The 15,566-nt window shown below is 45.9% G+C and overlaps 1 non-coding gene across 1 annotated transcript; it reads left to right on the top strand.

The window, feature by feature from the left end:
- The first annotated feature begins 4,504 nt into the window (after positions 1-4,504).
- Positions 4,505-4,623, top strand: LOC145417939 (5S ribosomal RNA). Its single transcript, XR_013900601.1, has one exon. It is a non-coding gene; the product is annotated as a 5S ribosomal RNA (ribosomal RNA).
- The last annotated feature ends 10,943 nt before the right edge of the window (positions 4,624-15,566 follow it).

The following is a 15,566-nucleotide window of genomic DNA, read 5'->3' as shown; positions in this document are numbered from 1 at the left end:
TATAAGGGTAAGGCTACCCAAGGCTATGGCCTTAGTACACCCAGGAGAGAGAGTTGCCCCAGTGCATCCCTCTCCTGCTGTTCTCTCCTACAGGAGCAACACCGCGCCGATGGTCCCTATACGTGGCGGGGAAGGAGCGGCCCTGTACGCCCTTCAGTTGCTCTCTGTAAGACGGGTAGGCATCCGGCTCCTGCCATGGCACGTACCAGGGGAGAGAAGCCCCTGAAGATAGCCTCAGTACGTACTGGAGAGAGTATGGCCTCTGTGCCCCTCACTCCGGCTTGTCCCCTACTATGGGAGCAACACCGCGCCGACGGTCCCTATACGTGGCGGGGAAGGAGCGGCCCTGTACTCCCTTCAGTTGCTCCTTGTACGCCTGGTAAGCTCATGGCCACAGCCAACGTACGTACCAGGGTAAGGCGACCCAAGGCTCCGGCCTCAGGACATACCAGAGAGGACACGAGTGACGTGAGCCCTTCTCCAGCCTCTTCCCCCTGTGGGAGCCCTTCGTCACCACCCGGGAATATAGCCCCGGAGGTGACACTAGAGTGGTGGCAAGGTCCGATATCGGACCTACCTCCCATGCCTGGGAGATCCTTGTTCCTGCCCGAGCCCCGAAGGAGAAGCTGCTGCAGCCCAGCCCTGACAGCGCCTCTCCCCCTAGGTGCCCGCAGTCCCAGGACACCCAGGCCAGACCCACCGGCTCTTGATGAAGGCGATCCCGGCTCCCTCACTCCACGGAGCCAGAGACAACAGGCCCGGCTGCTCCAGCTGTTCGGCCCCAGTCCCGAGGGCCACCTCTCAGGTCGAGGCCCCCAGACAGGAGGGCCTCCCTGCACCACACCGACGAGGCCCCAACTCGAGGGCCACCTCCCAGCTCGAGGCCCCCAGACAGGAGGGCCTCCCTGCACCACACTGACGAGGCCCCAACTCGAGGGCCACCTCTCAGGTAGAGGCCTCCAGACGGGAGGGCTTCCCTGCACCCCACCGACCAGTGTAACCCGGGCAGTGACTCCCCTGCGGGTAATCCCTTGCCCTCTGCAGGCCGGGTCCCCCTAGGGCTCTACCCTCACGCCCTTGTCACGGAGTGAACATTGCCCAGGAGATACAGGTAAATAGTGACGCCCCTTGTGTCGAGAACAAATCGGGAAAAAGAATAGTGAACAGTGACTAAGTGAAGAACAGTGCAGTTACCAATAGTCCAAAAGAACTCAGTGTCGGCAGGACAGAGAATGAACCTTAGAGTAATTATCCAAGTCCTCCCAATAAAAGAACTTTCTGTGAACGCATAAGGCTAGGGTGCGCGGGCCGGTCAAAACCTTGAGTGTGAGTGTCGCCGTGACCAGGTGACTGTGTCGTGTCGCCATCCGCACCCTATCTTATTTATAGTAATATTTCCTCTACAGACTCCCAATCTTGTTTATCCCCTTTGTGATCAGTTCAGTGTATATCCTGCCTAAAAGTGACACATAGACAATACCATATATAATTCAAGATATCCCTGTATGAGCATTGTAGTGTGTACTGAGTGTAACTATATTTTGTGGTGCTGAATGTTAACTCTGTGTCCCTGTTCCCCTGTATCTCAAATATCACTCTGCGTTGTATTGTAACGGTTAGAATTAAGGTAATAGATGTGTTAAGGTATACTGCCTGGTTTTTATGTCCTGTTCCTTTGTTGGTGCTTTACTTCCGGTCTAGAAAGAGGACCCCGCTTTAGTTTTTTTTTTCATCATTCATTGCCAGACGCCATGTATCCCACACGGGGTGGCCAAGGGCTTAGAGTTAATTGTTTTACAGGGAGGGGCACTAATCCTCCACCAACCCCACTTGACACGTAGGGATGCCAACAGCATCTGGTGTTCCCAGGTGGTCACCCATCCAAGTACTAACCAGACCTAACGTTGCTTAGTCGCTAGTGTTTTTTTAGGACGAGAAGTCGCCTTAAAAACACCAGCATAACAATATATATATATATATATATATATATATATATATATATATATATATATATATATATATATATATATATATATATAATAACTGAAAGAAACGACCTTACAAGTATTTCCAGCTATTATCCATTGAAGAACACAATTTTAAAAAATCTTATTAAAGCTTTACTCCCGTGTCTTAACAAGACCCCCCTAATCTGCCCCATCACCCCCGTCATTCATCCCACTCTTTATCATGCCTGCCCACCTCTTCCTTCCACCTCAACGGTATAACCCCAGTATGATGATGCCTTCATTTCATTCTTTCCCTCTCCTGATGATATTGCTTAGCTCAAGTGAAGTATTTTGAATTTGGGGAGATAGATATAACATTCATTAACTCTTACATTTCTATGGTGCTTTCCTAAGCAGAATAAAATCATCTGGGACCAGCAAGAATAAGACGAAAATCATTACCATGAACTAAAGGATTTTATCCATTTACAGCACTCCCATACATGATATAGCCCACAAACTTGGTAGATTATACCCGAAGGTTGCTCAGCTGTGTATTCTTCCCGTAAGGGACGTAGCCTTCAGATGTACGGTAAAGGGATAATCTCCAATACACCTTGAAATGGACAACTTGCCTTTTTTCATACCATTCTGACTAGACCAGTATGTTCTGAACTTTGACAGCATTATGGAAGAGTTAACTAGTTCCACTTTCTGCTTCATCTGGCAGAAGTGACTGTTAATGCCAAACCTATTTGCTTCTGTAAGAGGAGCTCAGGAGCAAGTAATTGAGTGAAACTGCAAGTTTCTCAAACTTTGCCAGAATCTGCGTACACACCATCTGATTGCAAGATGTCAAGCACCTTAGCAATGGCCTCATTGTGCTGCCGTACTCCTCAAGGAAGTCATCCTCAAAAGGATTCAGTCAGTGTATTGCTTTACGTAGGACTGTGTGTGTGTGTGTGTGTGTGTGTGTGTGTTCTTACCTAATTGTTCTTACCTAATTGTATCTTTACAGGAATGAGTCAAGCTCGTACTGTCCCGTGTCTTAAACCATATTTATCATACATATCCTTAAATTTGTGAATTGTTTTGGCACACACTGTTTCATTCGGTAGTGCATTCCATTGATCAATTGCTCTGTTTGGGAAACTGAATTTCCTTACGTCTTTATCACCTCTCTTCTTATGCAGTTTTTTGCAGTGTCCTCTTGCTGATGCTTCTCCATATGTTAAGTAATCATTTATGTCTATTTTCTCCTTCTCTGATATGCACTTATATAGCATTATCATGTCACCTCTTTTCCTTCTCTCCTGTAGTGTTGGTTTATTTAGTCTTTCTTCGTAGCTTAGGTCCCTTAAGCTTAGTATCCATCTTGTAGCGGCCCTTTGAACTTTTTCAATCGTGTCTATGTGCTTTTTGAGATGAGGACTCCAGACTACTGATGCATATTCCAGGGTTGGTCTAATGAATGATGTTATTATCCTTCTTTGCATGTCTTCATTTATGAATGTGAATGCTATTCTCATATTTGCAAGCAGTGTATATATGTTCCGTACCTTCTCTCTGACGTGGTCAGCCGGAGATAGTCTGTTATTGATAATCACACCTAGGTCTTTCTCTCTTTCTGATGTGTATAGGATTTTATTTCCTAACTTATAATCCCAATCAGGTGTTTTTCCACTTTTACCAAATTTGATTACATTGAATTCTATTTGCCATGTACTACTCCATTCATGAAGTTTATTTAATTCTTCTTGTAGCTCTTTACAAGAGTCTGTGTTAGTAATTCTCCTTTGTATTTTTGCATCATCTGCAAACATATTCAGATAGCTCTCATTTCCAGTGTTACTGTTTATATCATTTATATACACTAAAAACATGATTGGTGCCAGCACTGAACCCTGTGGTACTCCACTAGTCACTTCTTTCCATGATGAGTAGTTTCCTCTTAGTACTGTTCTCATTTCTCTTTTTATGAGAAAGTCTTGCATCCAACAAAACAGTTTGCCTCGAATTCCTCCTTGATGGTACATTTTCCATAAAAGTCTTTGGTGTGGTACTATGTCAAAAGCTTTCTTGAAATCTAAATAGATACTGTCCACCCATCCTTCCCTTTCCTATACTGTGTTTGTTACTCTGTCATAGTAGCTCAACAGATTAGTAACACATGATTTTCCTTCTCTGAAACCAAACTGTCTTTCTGTTATCATACTGTGTTCTTCTAGATGATTTACCCAAGCTTTTCTTATAAGCTTTTCTAATACCTTGCTTACAACACTGGTTAGTGATACTGGTCGGTAGCTGAGTGGATTTTGTCTATTTCCTTTCTTGAATAAGGGGACAATATTTACTTTTTTCCAAATATCAGGTAGTTTACCTTGACTCAAGGATTTCTTGAAAATTAAGAATAATGGTTTACTTAACTCCTTTGCACATTCTCGTAGTACCCAACATGAAATTTCATCAGGACCACTTGCTTTTCCTCTGTCTAATCTACTTAACTCCTCCTGTATTACTTTTTCTGCTATTTGTATATCTGGTAGTATGTGTGGACAAACGGCCATACCACGTTGAGTACACCGCTTCCCGTTCGATCAGCGAAGTTAAGCAACGTTGGGTCTGGTTAGTACTTGGATGGGTGACTGCCTGGGAACACCAGATGCTGTTGGCATCCCAACGTCAAGTGGGGTTGGTGGAGGATTAGTGCCCCTCCCTGTAAAACAACTAACTCTAAGCCCTTGGCCACCCTGTCTGGGATACATGGCGTCTGGCAATGAATGAAATGAATGAATGTGTGGACATGCATGTTCCACATAGTCCCTCTCAAAATTTTTTTCTTCTGTAAAAACTAATTGGAAACTCTTATTCAGTGCTTCACAAATATCTTTCTCTTGTGTATAAGTGATTCCCTCGTCCGTAATTGATTGTATTATATCTTTCACTTTGGTTTTGCTTCTGATATAGCTGTAAAACAGCTTTGGTTGACCACTACTTTTATTTATTATATCCTCCTCAAACTGTTTTTGGGCTTCCCTCCTTATTCTTGTATAATCGTTCCTTGCCTGTTTGTAATTATTATACGCCCTTTCACTATTGTGTCTTCTGTATCTATTCCACAACAAATCTCTTCTTTCTTTTGATTTTTTACATTCTGTATTGAACCATTTCTGTATTTTCTTATCTGCTTCTTTGTGCTGTGGGATGTACTTCTGGACTCCTATTTCATAAAATTCACAGAATTGTTTATATACAGCATTTAAATCTTGTCCTCTAAGATCATTTTCCCAATCAACTTCTAAGAAATATTTCTTTAGGTCTTGATAATTTCCCTTTTTATAGTTTAGGCTCTTTTTGTAACTGTCATTGCTGTTTACTATATCATATACTATCCTGAAGTTATAATTTAGTACTGCATGATCGCTTTTGCCGAGTGGAGGGTGATATATTAAACTGTCAATATCATTTTCTTGCCTAGTAAATATTAGATCTAGCACTGAAGGTACATCAAGTCCTCTTTTTCTGGTGGTTTCCCTCACATGTTGCGTTAGGAAGAACTCTTGTACGAGATCCAGGAGCTTTTGGTCCCAACAGCTCTCTTGGCTAATTATATCTAGAGTATTCCAATTTATATTTGTATTGAAATCCCCAGTTAGTATAATTCTTCCTGATTTCTCTTCCATTTTATGTAGTAATGATCTTAAACTCTGAATTGTACTCTCTGCCAGGTCCTCATATTCATCTCTTTCCCATGTGTTTAATCTGGGTGGCATGTACAAATTGGCTACAATTACTTTACCTTCAGATGTGTTGATCTCTACTGCAATCAGTTCTACTTGTGATGGTATATCTAGTTTTATTTCCTTGACTTTTAGATTTTTCTTAGTTAATATTATAATTCCTCCTCCTTTTTTTAAATTTCTGTCTCATCTCCATATATTGTATTCCTCTAAGTTTAGTATGTCATTGGATATCCTTGGTGTTAATTTTGTTTCAGCTAGGCATATTATTTGTGGTTCATTTTCTCTGACATAATCATTTATCTCTAGTAATTTAGATACCATTCCATCCACATTTGAGTACATCAACTTTATCATCTTGTTTATATACTTGTCATGACATGGTTCTACTACCTTCCTCCTTTTTATTCCATCCTGTTTGTGTACCACTTTCGTACTTGTAATCCTATTACTTTGTAAAAAAATTTCTTCTTCTCCTCTTCTGATCTTCCCTCATTTTTCGTTTTTGCTTCCTCCCTTTTCTCTTTCAGTAATTCCAGTTCCTCTTGTGTTAGGCATCTTTTTATCCATACATTTTTGAACTCCTCTTTTTCCATAAGATTCTTTGCATTTTTTAGTATCTCTTCCATAGTGTTTACACTCTGGAAAGTCACCTTTAGAGGTCTTGTCTTGCTTTTCTCATATTTCCCTAACCTTTTGTGTTCCTCTATGTCTTTACTACAGATTTCCTCTGATACTTCTTTCAGTAAGCTCATTACATTTGCCATCTCCTTTTTGTCTCTTGTGATCTTGTTTTTTACTTCTTCCTCTTCTATACCAGTGATTACTATAGATTTGTTTTATCTACTGAATCTCTGACTAACTTCGGATTGTTTTGGATTATTCTTTTCACTTCCTTTTTAATGCTTTTTTCCTCCACCCTTGTTTCTAGGTCTTTCTTTACTTTCACCATTTCAGCATACGTGGTTTCCACATCATTTTTGTAGCTTTGCACAGCTTCATTCACCTGTGTTATCTTCTCCTCAATATCACTGCTCTGGTCAATAAGACTGCTTACTTGCCTAATTGTCTCTGTGTCATTTTTGAACTCTTCCATAACACTCGTGATTGACTACTGTACTTGCCATTTCACTCATTTTCTTCCTAAGTATACTCAATTCCACTGTTAGTTCACTGATGGTTGTGTCTTTCTTATTGGCCTCCCTTCCTAGTTTTTCTATTTCTTCGCTTTGCAAGTGCATCTGCTTCTTTATTTCATCAAATTCATTTTTGAAAGCCATTTCTAGTTTGTTTACACGTTCAACCAGTCTATTGTGAGTCTCCACTTCAACCAGTTCTTGGTAGAAATCATTTTGCTTTTTACCTTTATCCCTTTTCTTTTCCAAATTTGCTTTACTAAAGTATGTATCCATTTTGCAATACTAAAAGTGCAGAGTATGTACTTACAATCCCGTGTGTGTGTGTGTGTGTGTGTGTGTGTGTAATTCACCGGGTCGGTCAGGATCACTTGATGGTCGTGATCGTCAGCTTTTACCCTCCCGGAAGGGAGCTGAGAGCTCATATAGTCCGATCTAAGGGCAAGGCTGTGACCTTCACACACGCACACACCCGTCCCCTTGCTCAAGGGGGACAGTAACCACCCACTTCGTCAGTGAAACTTTTTTGCAACCTGAGCGAGGCGCAAATTCCCGTCAACCAGTTGGCAAGCGAGAGCGTTACCACTGCACCAGCGAGTGTGTGTGTGTGTGTGTGTGTGTGTGTGTGTGTGTGTGTGTGTGTGTGTTGCGGCCAAATTAATCATCATCATCAACATCATCATCATCATCATCCGGACCTCCTTTCCCACCCTAGGGCAGGGTCAGGAGTAGCAACGTCCAGATAGCCCAAGTTTGCCCAGTCCAGTGGGTCACGCTTCCATTCGCTCACCATTCAAGCCCCCGGAATCCTGGGTTTAACTGATATGGGTTAATAATTATAATTATAATTGTAATGCTAGGTGTTTAAGTCTCGACTCCTCGGTCCTAGAACACCTAACGTGTAGCGGGGTCCTCTTTCGAGACCGGGGCTTAGTACAAATAGGAGAGAGGCAGGGCACAAAAACTCCAGGCAATAACCTTTACACGTGTATTACTTAGTCAGGCACAAGACAAACAGCAGATAGTACAACACAGTATTTGGTCAATTATAAATCTTACAACAAGATAATCAGTATCTCGCAGGCTACTAGTTCAATATGCACTGGTAAGAACACTCTAGGTGTAGTGTCCAGGATTAATATCGTCCAGGGTCTCCGTGTACATGGGGAAGTTGGAGGTGGGTCTTACGGGGGAGGTGGTGAAGCACTGGGGGTCTAATTGTATTTATAGTAATATAAAGTGGAGATTATGGTTTGTGAGTTCAACTTATTATTTTCTGATAGCAAGGGGGTTTTGGTAATTTATCATAACACGAATCAAGGTTTCTGTGCACGTGGGGAAATTAGAGAAAAGGTTCACTAAGGGAGGGTGTAAAGCACTGGGGGTCGCGTTATAGTTATGGTAATATAAAGTGGAGGTTATTGATAGCACTATATCATCCCGTCACTGTTACACTATACTTCAGGGCACAATCACAACGTCATGAGTCACTGTACAGTACGGTGGGGGCGGCGGGGAGACACGCCGGCGACAATTCTGCCGGGACTGGGGCACCGCCAGGGGAGGTCGTGCCGAGAGGTGATGGGACGACACGCAGAGGCGTCTTCTCTCGTCCGGGGCTGCAGGTGGCGAAGGGGCCCGTACTTTCCGGGCTGGGAACAGGCGTGTGGCCCTCAGGACTGGGGCTAAACAATTCCAGGAATCTCTGGCTCAGGTCTCGGCTGGAGGTGGAGGTCCTCTGCCGTTGGGGCGTAAGGAGGTTCCGCCCAAGCGTTCTGAGGAGGGCCTGGAGTTCCCAACGGCTGCGGCCCCCAGAGTCAAGCGGTGCCGTCAGGGTGGGGCTGCGGCACCGACCTGAAACAGGGTCCGTCAGGTGGGTCTTCTCCAGTGCCAGGTGTGGGGAGCAGAGGCCGGGGGAGGCAATAGGGCCTCTCCAGTGTTCTCCTATGTCCTCTGTGTCGAGGGTCGGGATACTCGTCTCACGCCAGGGCGGCGGGGCTGCTCTCGACTGTTTCCGGTCGTGGGGCCCGGCTACTGGCCGTGGCTTCCCAGGGGCATGACCATAAGGCGCCAAGGTGCGGCTACTGGCCGTGGCCTGAAAGGGGGAATCAATACCAGCGCACCTCTGGACACCTTCAGAGCAGCTACCGGCCGTCTGACAAAGGTGGGAGCAGCTACAGGCCGACTCCTGCAGGAGGGATGGGGAGCGGCTACAGGCCGACTCGAGGGCAACACCTTCGGAGCGGCTACCGGCCGTCTGATGAAGGCGGGAGTGACTACAGGCCATCTCCTTCTGCTGGTGTGAGAAGTGGCTACAAGCCGACTCAGGGGCTACGCCTTCGGAGCGGCTACAGGCCGACTCAGGGGCTACGCCTTCGGAGCGGCTACAGGCCAACTCAGGGGCTACACCTTCGGAGCGGCTACAGGCCGACTCAGGGGCTACACTATCCGAGCAGTTACAGGCAGACTCAGGGGCTATGCCTCCCGAGCGGCTACAGGCCGTCTGACGAAGGTGGGAGCAGCTACAGGCCGACTCCTTTAGGAGGGGGTGTGGGGCGGCTATGGGCCGTCCCCGGAAGAACATCTGACGAAGGCTGGAACAACTACAGGCCGTCTCCTGATTACCCTCAGGTTGGTGGTGTGCCGATTCCTTAGTGAGGGGTGGGTGGCTACAGGCCGTCCCAAGAGGGAAGACACCTTGGGAGAGGCTACTGGCACACTCCTTGGGAAGGCGGGAGTGGCTACAGGCCAACTCCTGAGGGGCGCTTATTGGAGCTGGACAGACAGTTCCACCCCGATCTGGTTTGGTGGAACCTCGCCTGGAAGGTAGTGCAGGACTCCTGCTATGGCGACGGTGAGGCGGCTGTGCGTCATAGAGGCGTACGACCCAGGCTGGCTTGTGCCGTTGTCGCGCTGAGTCTCACTGTGCTGCTGCTGCTCCTCTGTGGGGTCCTGGTGGGGGTGTCAGGGAGTTTCCAGGGGCACTATGCTGTATTTCACGTATTTCAATAATTATGATATTTATAATAGTTTATCTTTAAAAAAGCTAAATATACTAATGCCAGCGTTTAACTACACCCTGTTTAATTAGAAAATCTAATCACATTTGCACTAACCTACCTATCAGTCTATAGCCCCTAAGGTAGGGCTATTCAACTGGTGGCCCGCGAGCCAAATCCGGCCCTTGAGTCGTTTTTCACTGATCCTTTGAGAGTCGGAAGAATGTAAATAAACAAGCAAACATAAAACAGAAAATTTTGCGTTTTTCGTATTATTTGTGCTAAGTGGAAAATATAAAAGCAAATTATGTATGAATTTTTCGTTTCGTTCTATGTATAAGTATTTAGATAGAGGAAAAAATGGAGCTATAATAAATGTAATGTGTGGCCCTTCTATCAACCTGAGTTTCATAATCCGGCCCTATTCCTAAAGTACTTGAATAGCCCTGCCGTAAGGGGTGGCCACAAACAAATCGCCTCCATGTCGCCCTGTCCCCCGCCATTTCACTGCCCTGCTCCCAACTCAAACCCCCTCTCTCATATACCTCTCCACTCCATCCCTCCATCCCATCCTTGGCATCCCCTTCCCTCTCCCCCCCTCCACCTCACTCACATAGTCTCCTCGTTAGTCTCTCACCATTCATCCTCTTCATATGGCCAAACCACCTCAGCATATTTCTCCTAACGCTCTCTCTCATATCCACATCCACATGACGATGTTCCTTCACTTCCTCGTTTCAAGCACATAGCCAGTGGGGGGGCAGGGTCGAGAGGATCTGACGACCCACCCCCACTTGCCAAAAGGTTCACATTTTCATCCATCCATCCATCATCCAATCCTACGTTGCCCCATGAGGGGCGAGAATGACCAGCCTCACTCATCCCTGAGTGGCATTACGTGGACAGTAACCCCAACCACCCCTTAGATATAAACCTACACCGGGTCATAATTTGGTTATATGGTTACCACCCAGCGCAGTAAATGATTTCCTAGTGCACAGCAAACAGTTCAGCTTTTCACTCAGTGTACAGTCACCCATAGGCAGAAGGAACTGGGAAGGTCTGTTTTTAATATCAGTGCAAATAGAGTCACTCTCCGTTGTTCAGAAGTTCTGTTCTGTTTCTCAACATCACTTATGCATACACCCATGGCCCCATAGCAAGCATGCAGCAGACTTTTGACTAACCGGCTGCTATGAAAGTCCAGATTCAACAGAAAACGACCTCGCCTTCCTTCGAAAAGTCTGGCTTCTGGCCTGCATTTGTCAGTCAGTATCTTCGTGTAACTACACATGCTCCTCTCAAATAACTCATTCCACTGCTCACACTCTTGACTTGTGTACTTCCGACATCCGCCATCCGCCATCCACCCCTATGCTGGTGACGACCCAGCGAGATGCCTGGAACTCTTGATAGCGTGGTCTTAGGTACTTTTAGGGAGATAAGGAAATCAATTATGGATCGTTAAGCTCAGCCAGAATAAAATAGTGAGACAGTGTCAACTGTCGTACCACAGTTATAATAGTGAGTTACAATGTGGCGGAAAGTGACCCTTGTGTTAAGACCTTCTCTCTAGCCTTTCACTCCCCTTTCTCTCTCTGAGGGGAATCTCTCCAACATTATATACAGCTCAGAAAGGATGTATGGGTGTGTTGTAATGTCTAGTAGATTTCCATCCACGTGGACTAACTGACTAAGGCTAGTTACTCCACGTGTGTGAATACGTCATGAAATTCTTGGTCGTCTGGACTGTGGGGAAGTTTGAGATACGTCATATGGTTAAGGATTCTTGATGGTCTGGGACAACAAGGTTGTGGATATACATTATGTGAATTGACATTCCTAGTGAGAAACTGTGTATGTCTCCAGCAGACACTACTTCCTGTACCTTGTGTTTATGAGATCTATACTAATGCCTATATAATGCCTGCATAATGTCTACATATCGCTCGGTCACGCCCACTGTCGTACCAACGACAGTAAATATTATCATAACATATTAATTCATACTATATAAGCATTACAATCAACCTGTAAGGTAATCAAGGGAAATACATAATACCGTAAAGTTACATAACTGGGATAATGTAATCACTGTATATGTATTATATAATATTATTATTAAAATAATAAAATGGCAGGTCTACTGTAGTCAATTATACAATATATATATATATATATATATATATATATATATATATATATATATATATATATATATATATATATATTGTTATGGAACAGAGAAAGATAATGTACACTTTAAGTGAGAATACTAAAAAATCACTACTGTCCCGTAAAGTTCCAGGTTCAAAACAAAAGAGTTAGGTAAAATTACATGTTAAAGTTTAATGCTCAAACTAACAACAAAACATTCAGGACTCATAAGGATAATGTAATGGCAAAAACAGGTTAAATATATAGTTAACTGCAATAGCCTCTATTAACACGAAATTAGCATGAGTAAATTTATCTAAGTCAGCCCTGTTAAAATGAAAAAACACCGGGTAATGCTCAGTTAATGCAAGATAAATTATTACAGCTACAAAATATTATTACCACTGGCTGACAAAATGAATTCTACACAATTTACAAAAACTTTCCAGGCCTAAGAATTAACCTTATGCTATACAGTACAAGAACAAAATGCAATAACACTTATACTCAAATCACACAGCTGCTAGATAGTTGGAGACTTCCTGAGAAATTCACAATAATAATAACTGTACAGGGGAGGACAGAGATGTGAACAAAATGAGGAGCAGATCTAAGTAGCAATGATGCAGAGACTGAGCTCATTATATAGGGGCCAGCAGAGCTTGATACAACTTGTAAGAAGGACGCGCAAATGAAGCCATGGGGACAAAGAGATGAAAATCCCGCACTGAACAACAGAAAGGACGACTTACTCTACTATAACGGTAGAAGGGGGGGACTGAGGCAGAACACGCTTGTGATCAAACATGCAGCATACTATGCGTTAAAATTACACAAAGGATGATGAAATCATAGGCTATGTAACAATATATATACACACACACACACACAATGTTTACAATATAAAATGCCCGCCGGCGGACCACCCACCCCGCCACCCCCCACCCCACCACCGGGCCACCGCCACACCACCACCCCAGGAAGACACAACGGGGGGGCTAGTGACAAGGGCAAGAGGGTCACCCGTCCACTACTGACCTGTGCCCCTTTTCACCGCAACTGCCCCGACACCAGGTGAACAAGGATCGGCAACGACCTTGCAGGCGGGACAACCATCGTCAGCAGTGGGGTGGGACTGAACAGGTTTCAGTCCCAAGTAACGTTTTAGTGACGGCCATAGTTACCCCCTCAAGGGCAGGAGGCCCAGTAGTGTGCACAGAGGTGTCAGTGCCCTCAGCCACTTCCAGGGCAAGAGGCCCGTTAGTGAGCACAGAGGTGTCAGTGCCCTCAGCCACTTCCAGGGCAAGAGGCCCTTCAGTGAGCACAGAGGTGTCAGTGCCCTCAGCCACGTCCAGGGCAGGAGGCCCAGTAGTGAGCACAGAGGTGTCAGTGCCCTCAGCCACTTCCAGGGTAAGAGGCCCTTTAGTGAGCACAGAGGCGTCAGTACCCTCAGCCACGTCCAGGGCAGGAGGCCCTTTAGTGAGCACCGAGGTGTTAGTACCCTCAGCCACTCCAAGGCAGGAGGCCCTAGCAGACAGCTAAAAGTGGGTCCCAGGGTAAAAAGACCTGGAGCCACGGCTGACAGACCCAGGAGAGAGAGTCGCGTCTGTGCTTCCCTCCCTGTATGTAGGAGAGGACACGTTCTCCGTGTATACTCAGCCTACCGCGTTCCCCTGTGGGAACTGCTCAGCACCAACCGGGAGTGTTGCCCCAGAGGTGTCCCCAGAGTGGAGGCAAAGTCCGAGACCGGACCTGCCTCTCACTCCTGGGAAATCTCTGGCCTTCATAGGCACCAGCAGGAGATGAGGCCGCAGTCCAACCCTGATGGTGCGTCCCCCAGCAGACGACCGCACCCCGAGGACCCCCAGGCGAGTCCAGCAGACTACAGGTGAGGGCAACCCTGACTCTCTCACCCCATGGAGCTGCCGACTCAGGCCCGCCTCCTCCAGCTGTTTGGCCCCAGTCCCGAGGGCCACCTCACAGGCCGAGGCCCCAGACAGGAGGGCCTCCCTGCACCCCACCGAGACCCCGAGGTAAGGGCCTCCCTTCAGGTCGAGGCCCCCAGACAGGAGGGCCTCCCTGCACCTCACCGACGGCCCGGACCCGGGCAGTGACTCCCCTGTGGGTAGTGTGTTGCCCGTTACAGGCGGAGTCGCCCGACGACAGAGTGAAACAACCCAGGAAACACGGGTATATAAGTGACGCCCCTTATACCGAAAATAAGCCAGGGGAAGAGGAACAGTGAACAGTGACAGTGTGATCCATGCAAAACCAGTGACTATTGTTATTAACCCAAAAGAATTACATACCCAGCAGAGTAGAAAATGCTTAATCACAGGAAGTAGAGTAATTGCACCTGCCCAGAATAAAAGAACTTCCCGTAATTGTGAATGACGATCAGGGTGCGTGGGAGAATCAAAAGCCTGTGTAAAGTGTCGCCGCGACCAGGTAACTGTGTCGAGTGTCGTGATCCGCACCCTGTCTTTGTTATAGTAATATTCCCCCCACGGACTCTTAACCTTGGATATTCCCCTTGTTATCAAGTGTATATATGTTTTGGGTTTAAATGCAATGTGGGTATCTCCATATATATAACTAAAGATATTGGTATACATGTATCATATCGTGTGTTAAGTGCAACTGTATTTTGTGCTATCAAAGTTTAACTCTGTGTCCCTGTATCCTGTATCTTAAATATCACTCTGTATCATATTGTAACGGTTTTAGAATTAAGGCAATAGATGTGTTAAGGTATACTGCCTAGTTTTTATGTCCTGTTCCTTTGTTGGTGCTTTACTTCCGGTCCGGAAAGAGGACCCCGCTCAGTCGCTAGTGTTTTTAGGACGAGGAGTCGACCTAAAAACACTCAGCATAACACTGGTGGCAAGCGGTGGTTCTGGATCTGAGTAAAAGCACAGAGGAACGAAAAAGGAAACTTGCACAATGGCAGCCAAACCGCACATTCAATTGCCGAAATTCAACCCGGGCCAATGTGACATTGATGTATATTTGGATATGATCAAACCCCTCTTAGACATAGGGTTTGACTCGGACAAGGAAAAAATTGTGGTCACACTACCTAACCTGGGAAAAATAATCGCCACTGTCGCACCAAAAGTCGTCCCAAAACTGACATGGGACCAGTTCACGCAAATTGTGAAACAGGCTTTCATGCCTTCCATGGGCAGAGTTGTCGCTCTCTCGCAGCTCGACGCCCTCACCTACGACGGTAACCTAGACGACACTTTCGTCCAGGCTCGGCGCCTCGTCAGCGCCGCTTATCCCGAGGCAGCAATGAATACTCGGGATACTCACACATTTGATGCTCTGCTGAGGATTCTCCCTAGCACAGTCAGGGAGCACTTCTCTATCTATGATCCCTCAGGGAACATGGATCAGGACCTGCAACTCGTCAGACGTCTCCTTGCAGCCCGTCCCACACCACAACCCCTTCACGCAGTGACAAGATTCCCCACAAGTCACAACCCTCCACCAAAACCTAAGCCGCCGCCTCACCAGCCGCCTACAGAGCCGCCTCCTACAGTGCTCAGGGCTTACCCACAAAAGAAGCGCCCAAACCCCAGG

The sequence above is a fragment of the Coenobita brevimanus genome, chromosome 111 (assembly GCF_032717465.1).
Source record: "Coenobita brevimanus isolate Jiangsu-jjx chromosome 111, ASM3271746v2, whole genome shotgun sequence".
In the NCBI taxonomy this organism is placed as follows: Eukaryota; Metazoa; Arthropoda; class Malacostraca; order Decapoda; family Coenobitidae; genus Coenobita; species Coenobita brevimanus.
The sequence above is the reverse complement of the archived record's forward strand: the minus strand, read 5'-3'. Positions and strand labels throughout refer to the sequence as shown.